A 13,778-nucleotide genomic window follows, 5' to 3' on the forward strand; every position below is an offset into this window, starting at 1 on the left:
CCACAAAGGATACCCTGCAGCAATATAACTAGTAAAGGTGTGTTGAATTAATGCATAAAAGAAGTTACAGCACTGTGTGTGGGTGATGAAAAGGCTAACAAATACCTGACCCTGGAGTGTGTTTCCCCATGGGGATAGTTAGCTAATTATTAGCACGCCCTGCCAAGACCACGTGAGCCTGCTCTGTACTCACTCACTAGGTGTCAACAGGCCCCACTGCCTCTGGACAATCAGCCCGGACAGGAATCAGATCAGGAGATTAGGCAGCTTCACTTCAGTTCTGGCCACACCACCTGCATTTCTGAGGAAGGCTGCCCTCACTTTCTGCCCTGATCCATCTTCCCTTTAGTCCTCAGTCTACCCTCACCCCTTCTACTTGGACTTTCTCCACTGTTACTTTCCCTTTTCCCCTATTTTAGCATCTCATCTTCCTGCCCAGGGTCCTCCTCATCCTCAGTCCCTGCAGCCAAGTCCTATTGTCACTCTTCTCATCAACACTTGACTCACTTTTTTTTTAAAGATTTATTTATTTATCATTTATACAAGCACTGGGTACAGTCAGAAGCGCAGGAGGGTGAGAGAATTCACCAGAGCCAGAGCGGGGAGCAGAGCAGGCAGAAGGACCGAAGTACACTGCTGAGGGGAGCAGCGGGCGGCAGGAGAGGTCTGCACGCCATGTGGGACCCTCCTCTGGTGGCCGGGGAGCAGCCGGGGATTGAACCGGCGCTGCAGAGGCTGCGGGCAGCTTCGCAACCCAGCACTCAACCGCTGCGCCACCAGGGAGGCCCAACACTTGACTCACTTTTGAGAATAATCTATACTACTTGCCCTGACTGCTCGCTCCCTCCTCCAGTCAGCAGTCAGACTTCTTTCCCAATCTTACCCCCAAAGCTACCTCAGTCCAGGCTGTCATAGACCTCTAATTTACAAACCAAATAAACCCATTTGGGTTATGGTCCATTGGCATTTTTTTAAAGATTTATTTATTTATGCATTCAAGAACAGAGGTACAGGCCAGAGGTGTGGGGGGTGAGAGGATTCACCAGAGAAAGTGGGGAACAGAACAGACAGATTGACTGAAATACACTGCTGAGCAGCAGGCAAGACAGGAAAGCTCTGCTGCACCATGTGGGTCACTCCCTGGCCGGCTGGGGGATTGAACTCGTGCTGCAGAGGCTGCAGACAGCTTCATAGGTTGCGTCTTAACCCCTTGCGCCACCAGGGAGGCCCAGTCCACTGGCATTTAATCTCATAGATGATGTGAGCTTTTGACCCCATCAATGTTGCAGGGTTCTCAGCTCTAAACAGCAGTAGCCCACATTGCTCATTAAGAATTCCTTCAAGGGCCTTCCCTGGTGGCGCAGCGGTTGAGCGCTGGGCTGCGAGGCTGCCTGCAGCCTCTGCAGCGACGGTTTGTTCCCTGGCTGCTGGCGAGGGTCCCACAAAAAAAAAAAAAAAAAATTCCTTCAATAACAAGCAATAGAAATTTCCATCAACAGGGCCTCCGAGGTGGCCTAGGGGTTAATTCTCAGCATTTTTCACCACTGCAGACTGAGTTCAATCCCTGCCCAGGGAGCTAACCCACATATGGCACAGCAGACCCCTCCTGTCCCTCATGCTACTCCCCTCAGCAGTTTATTTTAGTAAAATCCACCTGCTCTGCTCCCCACTCTGTCTCTGGTGAATCCTCTCACCCACTGCACCTCTGGCCTAAACCCCAGTTCTTCTATGCAATAAATATTTTTTAAAAAAGAAACTTCCATCAACAGTTATTTAGAATTGTAGCTCAACTTGCTTTTGGTAGAATGGGTCTACTAAGCAGTGATCAGAAATCCAAAGAAGAATCACTTAACCACTCCTAAGAATTGTTAGGCCTGGCAAGTACAAGGAGTTCAGAATGCCTCAGAGGGCCAGAGATAAGAGATGAATGCAAATGAGATTCTTCGTAAGTCAGGAATGGGGGCTCCATGGTAGCTGGCAGGGGTTATTAGAAGGACCCCTCATTTACAGCACTCTGGCCATTACTTGCCTCAGCTGTATTAAAATACACAGTGATTTCCTCCCCCCTTGACTGACTTGTGTATTCATTGTCTTTTTCTTTTTTTAAATTTATTTATTTACGCATATGTAGGGTAATGTAAAAAGTATCCGGCTTTCCCACCCTCCCGCCATTAGGATAGATGACAGAACCCTGCGGTCCTGAATGCATGCCTGATGGCGGGCACCTGGAGTAGGGTGTGGGCATAGGTAGATGGGATTCACCTGGACTAAGACTGGGCTTTTAAGGGCAGCATCACAGAGACTCCAGCAGGAGAAGAGAAGCTGAGAGAGATGAAAAGCAGAGAGAAAACACGAGAGAACGCCAGAGAGCCCAGAAAAAGTGAAGACTTGCTGGGGACTGGGAGGCCTGCCAGCCTCCCGGCCCCCGGCCCCCCTACCTGCCATTACCCAGTAAATCCCAATAAAAGCCTGCAAAAGCCACTCTCTAGCACTCCTTTTTTACACAGTCTGCTGGATCATAGAAAACCTGCTCCATGTCCCATTCCTGCCCCTACAGCATATAAGAGCCGAAGCACAGGCCAGAGGTGTAGGGGGGTGAGAGGATTCACCAGAGACAAAGCGGGAAATAGAACAGGCGATCGACTACAGTACACTGCTGAGGAGAGCAGAGGGCGAGTCAGGAGAGGTCCGCTGCTCCATGTGGGCAGCTCCCGGCCAGGGATCAAACTTATGCTGCAGAAGCTGTGGACAGCTCCACAGGCTGCATCTTAACTGGTTGCGCCACCAGGAAAGTCCAACATTGTCTTTTTTAATGGTAAAAATTAGTTATATTTAGACTTAGAATTAGCCAGCTGAACTCAGTTTAGATGATCCATTTTTTTTTAAAGATTTATGTATTTATGCATACAAGAGCCGGGGTGTAGGCCAGAGGTGCGAAGGGCGGGGTAAGAGGACTCACAGAGACAGAGTGGGGAGCAGAACAGGCAGATCGACTGAAATACACTGCTGAGGGGAGCAGCAGGTGAGACAAGGGAGGTCTGCTGTGCCATGTGGGTTAGCTCCCTGGCCAGGGTCAAACTCATGCTGCAGTGGCTGCAGATTGCTTCATAGTGCTGTGACTTAACCCTTCATGCCACCAGGGAAGCCCTACATTTCCTCTTTTAACAGTTTCATTGCGATACAGTTTACACACCATAAAATTAACTTATATTAATAGTATAATTCAGGGATTTTAGTAAATTCAGAGCTGCTCAGATATCACCACAATCTAATTTTAGAACATGTCCCTCCCATTGTGTGCATTGAGAAACTCCCTATTCCTGCTCAAGACTGCATACCAACATGTATAGTTAAAAATTGATTTAGACTTGTGATTTCAAATTGAAGTATGATAAAGTATATGTATTTTAACATCTAGGAAAATGAGGCTCAACATATTTAAGTTTATCATATTTATTTACTTCTCAGACAGGTTTTCTTTGTTAATTTGGACAGTTAAAAATTATGAAAGGAGGGGCCTCCCCCATGACGCAGCGGGTTGAGTGCAGCGCTGTGAAGCTGTCTGCAGCCTCTGTAGCATGGGTTCAATTCCTGGCCAGGGAGATTCTACATGGAGCAGCAGACCTCTCCTGTCTAGTCCTCTACTCCTCTCAGCAGTGTATTTCAGTCCTTCTGCCTGTTCTGCTCCCTGCTCTGTCTCTGGTGAATCCTCTCACCCTCCCATGCCGCTGGCCTATACTCCGTGCTTGTACAAATAAACAAATCTTAACAAAAAAATTATTAAGGAAACCAAATTATTATATTTACAAATACAGTTCAAATGTTTGAAGATTTATTAAGACTTAAAATCTGGGCCTCCCCGGTGGCGCAGCGGTTGAACACTGGGTTGCGAAGCTGTCCGCGGCCTCTGCGGCACCGGTTCGATCCCCGGCTGCTCCCCGGCCACCAGAGGAGGGTCCCACATGGCGCGCAGACCTCTCCTGCCGCCCGCTGCTCCCCTCAGCAGTGTACTTCGGTCCTTCTGCCTGCTCTGCTCCCCGCTCTGGCTCTGGTGAATTCTCTCACCCTCCGGGGCTTCTGACTGTACCTAGTGCATGTATAAACAAACAAACAAATAAATAAAACATGCCTCTATTTAAAAAAAAAAAAGACTTAAAATCTGCTATAGAGAGACTAATCTGATTTGTACGTTAAAAGAACTAGGTTTAAAAATGGTAGCTTTAGGGGGACCTCCCTGGTGGTGCAAGGGGTTAAGTCTCAGTACTATCAAGCTATTGGTAACCACTGCAGCACCAGTTCAATCTACATTGGCCAGGGAGCTAACTTACATAGCACAGCAGACCTCTCCTGACTCAGCCGCTGCTCCCCTCAGCAGTGTATTTCAGTCAGTCTGCCTGTTCTGCTCCCCCGTCTGTCTCTGGTGAATCCTCTCTTACACACACACACACACACACACGCACACATGCACGCACATGCGCCCCTCTGGCCTACACCCCAGTTCTTGCATACATAAATAAATAAAAATAAATCTTTAAAAAAAATAAAAACCAGAGCCCACATCGCTAATACCTGAGCCCCTTCCCTCTTACTCCCCCTACTCCCCTTTCTGACTTTGCACTTTCAGTCCTGAAACTGGCTACTTTATGGCTTCCATTGGTGGTGATCCCTTCCCTCCGCATCCCCCAGTTCTCCTTCAAGTTTGTCTGGTTGAGAGTAAGACTAGAGAAAGAGGAGAGAAGGAAGGCCAGAGACACCGGAATGACATCACCAGAGTTGGGTCCTGTTCCAAAGCTTTCCCAGGAGTCCCGCCCAGCGGCTTCCATCCTTGGCTGCAGAATCCAGGAAGATGAATGTTTTGATCTGGGCACGTGGCCGCGCAAGCCACTTGGATTCTGTTGGTAAGAGGAAAGGCAACAGGGATGCTTTGGGTAGGAGATAGGCAATGTTTGCTGCACAGACCGCTGCTGAGCCACTAGAAATAGGTTGGCCAGGGACGGACTGGGAGCTCTCAGTCCCCAGGAAAGCAGCATCCCAGCATGCTGGGCGAACCCCATCAGGGCCAGACCTGCGGGAGGGAGGAGGGCCAGGAGACGGGAGCCCCACCCTGCTACGCCCAGGCTTCAGCCTCATCATTTGCCCCAGAGTAAGGGGGAAGGGAGCAGGGAAGGACACTTCTGTTTAGTGAGCCCAGATCACAGGATGCTGGTGTTTTCACTTTGCCTCCCATTCAGACTCTTTAAGTGAAGAATTTCCCTAACCCAGGAAGTCCACAATTATCAAAAGAGGACATCACCACGATGCTGCAAAACAAAAGTTTTTAAATTGTAATACATTATGGTCAACTAATCTTTGACAAAGGAGCAAAGAATATGCACTGGATAAAGAAAGTTTGTTCAATAAATGGTGCTGGGAAAACTGGGTCACTACATGCAAAAGAATGAAGCTTGACCACTACCTCACACCATACACAAAAATCAACTCAAAATGGATTAAAGAACTAGACATAAGACCTGAAACCATAAAATATATAGAAGGAAATATAGGCGAAACACTACGTGATTTGCACATCAAAGACATCTTTACAGACACATCACCCAAAGCAGTGATAGTGAAGGCAAAGATAAACAGCTGGGACTACATCAAATTAAAGAGCTTCTGCACAGCAAAAGAGACAATAACAAAAACAAAGAGAAACCCCACCGACTGGGAGAACATTTTTGCACACAACACTAATGATAAAGGACTGATCACAAAAATCTACAAAGAGCTGATGAGACTCAACAAAAATAAAAAAAATAATCCAGTCAAAAAATGGGCAGAAGGGCCTCCCCGGTGGCGCAGCGGTTGAGCGCTGGGTTATGAAGCTGCCCGCGGCCTCTGCGGCGCCGGTTCGATCCCCGGCTGCTCCCCGGCCACCTGAGGAGGGTCCCACATGGCGCGCAGACCTCTCCTGCCGCCCGCTGCTCCCCTCAGCAGTGTCCTTCGGTCCTTCTGCCTGTTCTGCTCCCCGCTCTGGCTCTGGTGAATTCTCTCACCCTCCCGCGCTTCTGACTGCACCCAGTGCATGTGTAAACAGAACAAACAAACAAAACAAATAAATAAAGAAATAAACATGCCTCTATAAAAAAAAAAAAAAAAATGGGCAGAAGAGCTAAAAAGAAACTTCTCTGAAGAGGAAATGCAAATGGCCAACAGGCATATGAAAAAATGTTCAACATCACTTGTAATCAGGGAAATGCAAATCAAAACTACCATGAGATAACATCTCACACCAGTGAGAATGGCCCATATTAAAAAAACTAGCAACAACAAATGTTGGCGAGGTTGTGGAGAAAAAGGAACTCTCCTGCACTGTTGGTGGGAGTGCAAACTGGTCCAACCACTATGGAGAGCTGTGTGGAGATTTCTGGACCTACTAAACATAGAGCTTCCACATGATCCAGGAATTCCACTCCTAGGTATTTACCCAAAGGACACAGAAACATCAACTCCAAAGAGCACCTGCACCCCTATGTTTATAGCAGCACTATTTACAATAGCTAAGCTTTGGAAACAACCCAAATGCCCAAAAATAGATGACTGGATCAAGAAGATGTGGTACATATACACCATGGAATATTACTCAGCAATCAAAAAAGATAAACACATGCAATTTGCAGCAACATGGATGGCACTGGAAGGGATCATGCCGAGCGAAATAAGCCAAAAAGAAAAAGAAAAATACCGGATGGAATCACTCATAGCAGGAATCTAGAAAACTTAAGTAAGGGACCAGGAAAATGAATAACTATAAGAAAGAAAATAACAAAATCAACAAACAACTATGAACCAGAGACACTCTATAGGGGGTGGAGGGTGGGAAAGGAGGGCTTTGGGGTCAAAATAAGGGGGTTGTAATTGTATGGGGAATATAAAAATAAAATTTAAATAAATAAATAAATTTAAACATAAAACAAACAAACAACTATGAACCAGAGACACTCTATGGGGGGTGGGAGTGGGGAAAGGAGGAATTGGGGTCAAAATAAGGAGGTTGTAATTGGGGAATATAAAAAAATTTTTTTAAAGATTTAATACAAGCACTGGCTACAGTCAGAGGCACAGGAGGGTGAGAGAATTCACCAGAGCCAGAGCGGGGAGCAGAGCAGGCAGAAGGACCGAAGTACACTGCTGAGGGGAGCAGCGGGCGGCAGGAGAGGTCTGCGCGCCATGTGGGACCCTCCTCCGGTGGCTGGGGAGCCGCCAGGGATCGAACCGGCGCTGCAGAGGCTGTTGGGCAGCTTCGCAACCCAGTGCTTAACCGCTGCGTCACCGGGGAGGCCCTAAAAATAAAATTTAAATAAAAAAAGGTGAATGAATAAACAAAAAAAAATTGTAATACAATACAAATCACATAAAATTTGCTATTTTAACCATTAAAAAAAAAGATTTATGTATTTATGCATACAAGAACTGGGGTACAGGGCCTTCCTGGTGGCGCAAGGGGTTAAGACGCAACCTATGAAGCTGTCCTCAGCCTCTGCAGCATCCCCCTCTCCCCCCAGGGAGCAACCGGCATGGCGCAGCAGACCTCTCCTGGCTCGCTCACTACTCCCCTCAGCAGTGTACTATGGTCAATCTGCCTCTGTTCCCCACTTTGTCTCTGGTGAATCCTCTCACCCGCCACTTCTCTGGCCTGTACCCCAGCTCTTGTATGCATAAATAAATAAATCTTAAAAACAATTATAAAAAAAAAGAACTGGGATACAGACAGGCCCGAGGTGGGGGTGGGGGGCAGTGAGAGGATTCACTAGAGACAGAGTGGGGAGCAGAACAAGCAGGTTTACTGAAATATGCTGCTGAGGGGAGCAGCAGGTAAGTCAGGAGAGGTCTGCTGCACCATGTGGGTCACTTCCCTGGCCGGGGATCAAACTCCTGCTGCAGAGGCTGCAGATAGCTCATAGTGCTGTGCATAATCCCGTGAGCCACCAGGGAGACCCCTATTTTTAACATTTTTAAGTGAATGGTTCAGTGGCTTTTAGACCATTCACATTGTTGTACAGCCATCACCACTAGCTATTTCCAGACTTTTTCATCTTCCCAAACTGAAACCTGTCCCAATTAAACACTAATACCCCATACCCAGCCCCTGGTACCCATCCATCTACTTTCTGTCTGTGAATTTGCTTATTCTAGGAACTTCACATAGGTAGAATCATATAATATTTGTCCTTTGTGTGGGGATTGTTTCATTTAGCATAATGTCTTCCACGTCCATCCATATAGTAGTATGTGTCAACATTTCATTCCTTTTTGTGCCTGGATCATATTCCACTGGACATATATAGCATATTGTATTTATCCATTCTTCTGTCAGTGGACACTTGGGTTACTTTCACCTTTCGGCAATTGTGAATTGCACTGCTATAAACATGGGTGATCCCTGCTTTCCGTCTCCTTGGGTAATACATCTAGAAGTTGAATTGTTGGATCAAATAGTAATCCTGTCTAATTCTTTGAGGATCTACCATACTGTTTTCCACAGTAGTGGCACCATTTTACATTAGCACCACTAATGCACAAGGGTTCTCATTTCTCTACATCCTCACCAACCCTTGTTTGTTTTTATTATTTATTTATTTATTAAGATTTATTTTTATTTATTTATGCAAACAAAAACTGGAGTATAGGCCAGAGGTGTGGGAGTAGAACAGGTGGGGAGTAGAACAGGTGGATCTACTGAAATACACTGCTGAGGGGAGCAGCAGGTGAGACAGGAGTGGTCTGCTGTGCCATATGTGGGTTAGTTCCCTAGCCGGGATCAAACTTGTACCACTGGGGAGGCCCTGATTGTTTTTATAATAGCCATCCTATTGGGTGGGAGCTGTTACCTAATTGTGGTTTTGATTTGCGTTGTCCTACTGATAAGTGATGCTTAGTATCTTTTCACATGCATTTGGCCCTTTGTATGTCTTCTTTACAGAAACATCTATTTAAGTTCTCTGCCCATTTTTAAATTGGATTATTTGGTTTGTTGTTGAGTTTTAGGAATTTTTAATTTTTTTAAACATATTCTAGGCCCTCCCCTGGTGGTGCAGCGGTTGGGCACTGGGTTGCGAAGCTGCCCGCAGCCTCTGCAGCACCGGTTTGATCCCTGGCCGTGCGGCGAGGGTCCCACATGGCGCGCAGACCTCTCCTGCCATCCGCTGCTCCCCTCAGCAGTGTACTTCATCACTCTGCCTGTTCTGCTCTCCGCTCTGGTGAATTCTCTCACCCTCCCATGCTTCTGACTGTACCCAGTGCTTGTATACATAAATAAATAAATCTTTAAAAAAATAAATAAAATAAACATGTTCTAGGTATTAATCCCTATCAGATATATGATGTGTTCTTCCATTTTGTGGGTTACTTTTTTATTCTGTTGGTAGTGTTTTGACTTGTTGAAGTGTCTAGGTTGTATCCAACGGCTAGATCTCATGTTCATGATCTCACAATAACTCATATTCAGCTTTTTCTTTAAAGATTTATTTATTTACTTATTTATTTATTTATTTACTTATTTATTTATTTATTTATACAAGCACTGGGTACAGTCAGACACGCGGGAGGGTGAGAGAATTCACCAGAGCCAGAGTGAGAACAGAACAGGCAGACCGATGAAATACACTGCTGAGGGGAGCAGCGGGCACGGCAGGAGAGGTCTGCGCCATTTGGGACCCTTGCCTGGAGGCCGGGAATCGTACCGGCGCTGCAGAGGCTGCGGGCAGCTTCACAGCCCAGCGCTGTGCCACCAGGGGAGGCCCCATATTCAGCTTTGCTGTGGTATGAATCCTACCACCAGGGGAAGGTCAACATACCCACAAAGCCCAGTTCTCCCAGTTCCTGGGGCAATTTTAGCAAAGTCCCCATGATGACTATTGTGGCCTCTTCCTCCATTGCTGAAGGCAGAACTGCAGCAGGCAAAGACAGACGCTGGGAGGGACAAACTCATGTAGGGTGATTCAGATCTCTGCCTAGGAGGAGCTATATCATTTATTCTGCCTAGGAGCTGAGTAAAATGAAACATGTAGCTCCTTGTTCAAAACTTTCAAGGATTTCAAGACAGTAATAGTAGAGCTTTAAACTAAGCATGGGGCCCTTCTGAGCATAAGACCTTGTGTACCTGCCCAGGTCACACACCTGTGATGCCAGCCCTGCCAATGTTTTTGGTAACAAGTCATCAATTCCAGGAGCCTGGACAAGGGTGTTTACACCTACCCTCTGATTCTTTTCCAAGAGTGATCACCAAGTGTTCATGAAGAAGTTTGGTGACTGTTCTTTGGGACGGAAGAAACTAACTTACCTAGGGCATGTTGCCCAGGGCCTGCTGAAGTCTGAATGAGGAGCAGGAGACCTAAGAGACCCTCCAAGGACAGGGAGCCTTGAAGTAGTACTTCACAGAGACAGTCTTTTCCCGGGGAGGGCCATGAACACAACCCACTGGATGTGCCAGACCGCACACTGTACCCTAGGGATGTGACCTGAGAACAAGACCTCCCAAAGGCTCAGGCACAGGGGACCTACTGTGTGCTGAGAGGCAGGGGTATTAAGAGAAACACTGCAGGTGTTTGCAGGTGCTATGCTATGCTGGGCATTATGCAGAGATGGCCTGCATTATAAAACTGAGACATTAACCATGGTAAATAAATGACAGAGTGTAGGGCAAAGGGTGGATGACACGCATGAATGGGTGGGAATTTCAACAAAGATGTAGAAACAAAGGAGAGCCAAATGAAAATACTGCAAAAGAAAAATGCATATATTGGATGAAAAATATATCAGAGATGTAGGATTTTTTTTTAAAGATTTATTTATTTATACAAGCGCTGGGTACAGTCAGAAGTGCGGGAGAGTGAGAGAATTCGCCAGAGCGGAGAACAGAACACGCAGAGCGACGAAATACACTGCTGAGGGGAGCAGTGGGCAAGACAGGAGAGGTCTGTTGCACCATGTGGGACCCTCGCCGGTGGCCAGGGACCGAACCAGCACTGCAGAGGCTGCAGGCAGCCTCACAGCCCAGCGCTCAACCGCTGCACCACCAGGGGAGGCCCGAGATGTAGGATTTTTTATGAACTTAACTGTAGGATGGACCCAGCAGAGGGAAAGTCAGTCACTGCTGAAGACAAATATTGTGGGCCGAATGTTTATGTGTCCATACCCTGATTCTTATATTGAAGTCCTAACATCCAGGGTGGACTGTATTTGAAGATAGGGTCTCAAGGGAGTAATTAAGGTTGATTCTTAGATCATAAGAATAGGGCCCCACCTGATAGGATTAGAGTCCTTGTAAGAGGAGACAAGGTAGAGTGCTTCCTGACTCCATGTGCAGAAAACGGAAGGTCAGGGCCTCCCTGGCTCAGCAGGAGTTAAAGACATAGCGCTATCAAACTATCGCCAGCCACTGCAGCACCCAGCCTGGCCAGGGAGCTGACCCACATGGCGCAGCAGATCTCTCCGGTCTTGCCCTGCTGCTCCCCTCAGCAGTGTATTTCAGTCAGTCTGCCTGTTCTGCTCCCCATTCTGTCTCTGGTGAATCCTCTCACCCTCTGCACCTCCTGCCTACACCCCAGTTCTTGTATGCATAAATAAATAAATCTTTAAAAAAAAAGAAAAGAAAAAAAAGGGAAGGTCATATGAATGAGAAGGCTGACGTCCACAAATTGCGAAGGGAGCTCTCACTAGAAACCAAATAAGCCAGGGCCTCCCCGGTGGCGCAGCGGTTGAACGTTGGGTTGCGAAGCTGCCCGCGGCCTCTGCGGCGCCGGTTCGATCCCCGGCTGCTCCCCGGCCACCGGAGGAGGGTCCCACATGGCACGCAGACCTCTTCTGCCGCCCGCTGCTCCCCTCAGCAGTGTACTTCGGTCCTTCTGCCTGCTCTGCTTCCCGCTCTGGCTCTGGTGAATTCTCTCACCCTCCCGTGCTTCTGACTGTACCCAGTGCTTATATAAATAAATAAAATAAATCTTAAAAAAAAATGCATTAAAAAAAAATTAAAAAAAAAAAAAAAAAAAAAAAGAAACCAAATAAGCCAGACCTTTGCTCTGGACTTCTAGCCTTCAAAACTGTGAAAAAGTAAATGTAGGGCCTCCCTGGTGGCACAGCGGTTGAGCGCTGGGTTGCGAAGCTGCCCGCGGCCTCTGCAGCGCCGGTTCGATCCCCAGCCGCTCCCCGGCCACCAGAGGAGGGTCCCACATGGTGCGCAGACCTCTCCTGCCGCCCGCTGCTTCCCTCAGCAGTGTACTTCGGTCCTTCTGCCTGCTCTGCTCCCCGCTCTGGCTCTGGTGAATTCTCTCACCCTCCGGCGCTTCTGACTGTACCCAGTGCATGTATAAACAAAAACAAACAACAAACCAGCAAACAAATAAATAAAGCATGCCTCTATTAAAAAAAAAAAAAAAAAAAGTAAATGTAGGTGGTTTAAGCCTTCCAGCCTCTCAGTCTGTCACATTTTGTTATGGCAGTCCAAACAGAAACAGACTAATAAAACAGTTCAGTAGAAACGATCCATTCTGGGGGCCTCCCTGGTGGAGCAAGGGATTAAGATGCAGCACTATGAAGCTATCCTCAGCCACTGCAGCACAAGTTCGACCAGGGAGGTGACCCATATGGCACAGCAGACCTCTTCTAACTCCCTGCTGCTCCCCTCAGCAGTGTGTTTCAGTCAGTCTGCCTGTTCTGCTCCCCACTCTGTCTCTGGTGAATCCTCTCACCTCCTGCATCTCTGGCCTGCACCCAGCTCTTGTATGCGTAAATAAATAAATATTTGGAAAAAAAAAAAAGAAATGATCCATTTGGAAATACAAGGAGAAAAAAGAATGAGGAAAATAAGACAACAGATAGAGCATAAGACCTGTGAGGCAATATCAAGCAGTCTGATAAGAGGTAGTCAGAGTTCCAGAAAGACCAGAGGGATAGAATGGTACAGAAGAGGGCCTCCCTGGTGGCGCAGCCAGTTGAGCGCAGCGCTGTGAAACTGTCCGCAGCCTCTGCAGCACCGGTTTGATCCTGGCCAGCCAGCCAGATACCCATATGGCGTGGCCATCCTGTCTCACCTGCTGCTCCCCTCAGCAGTGTGTTTCAGTTGGTCTGCCTGTTCTGTTTCCCGCTTTGTCTCTGGTGAATCCTCTCGCCCTCCCACACATCTGACCTGTACCCCAGTTCTTGTATGCATGAATAAATGAATCTTAAAAAGAAAAAGAAAATTAAAAAAAAAAAAAGTGGTACAGAAGACATTTTAGCTGATAATGTTACTGGAAAAATCTGGGGTTCTTTTCTGCCTGTCTCACGCCAGAAGCCAGTATGCAAACACAGGAATTAAATCTTCTCAACTCACGCTTTTTACTAGATTTGCCAGCATATCTGAGAGTGGCCGAGCATCATGCTCCAAAGAGACCATTCTAACACCTCATCTCTAGCTGACTGTTATATAGTGAGTTAAACAAAGACAGTTAATTATCAGTGAGCAGGCTTTCACTGCAGGTTTTGAACATCTCCGGGGATTTTCTGCCTCTCTGCCTTCCCAGCAGCTCCTCCTCTGGTGGCATCTGGATTCAGAGCACTTCAGGCTGCTAGGACAGATCAGTCTCTGACAGAAATGGCGTCCATCACTCTTCCAGCGGATCCTGGGCCAGGAAGTTACTGAGATCAGACAGGTCATAAGTCAAACAATGTATGTACGTGCAAATTCCTAAACTGTGCATGGTGCTCTTTTCATTCCCCTCCTTTGCTCCAATCAAAACTGTCAAGAATTTTCAAAATTA

The sequence above is a fragment of the Talpa europaea genome (genome assembly GCF_964194135.1).
Source record: "Talpa europaea genome assembly, chromosome: 11".
Classification (NCBI taxonomy): domain Eukaryota; kingdom Metazoa; phylum Chordata; class Mammalia; order Eulipotyphla; family Talpidae; genus Talpa; species Talpa europaea.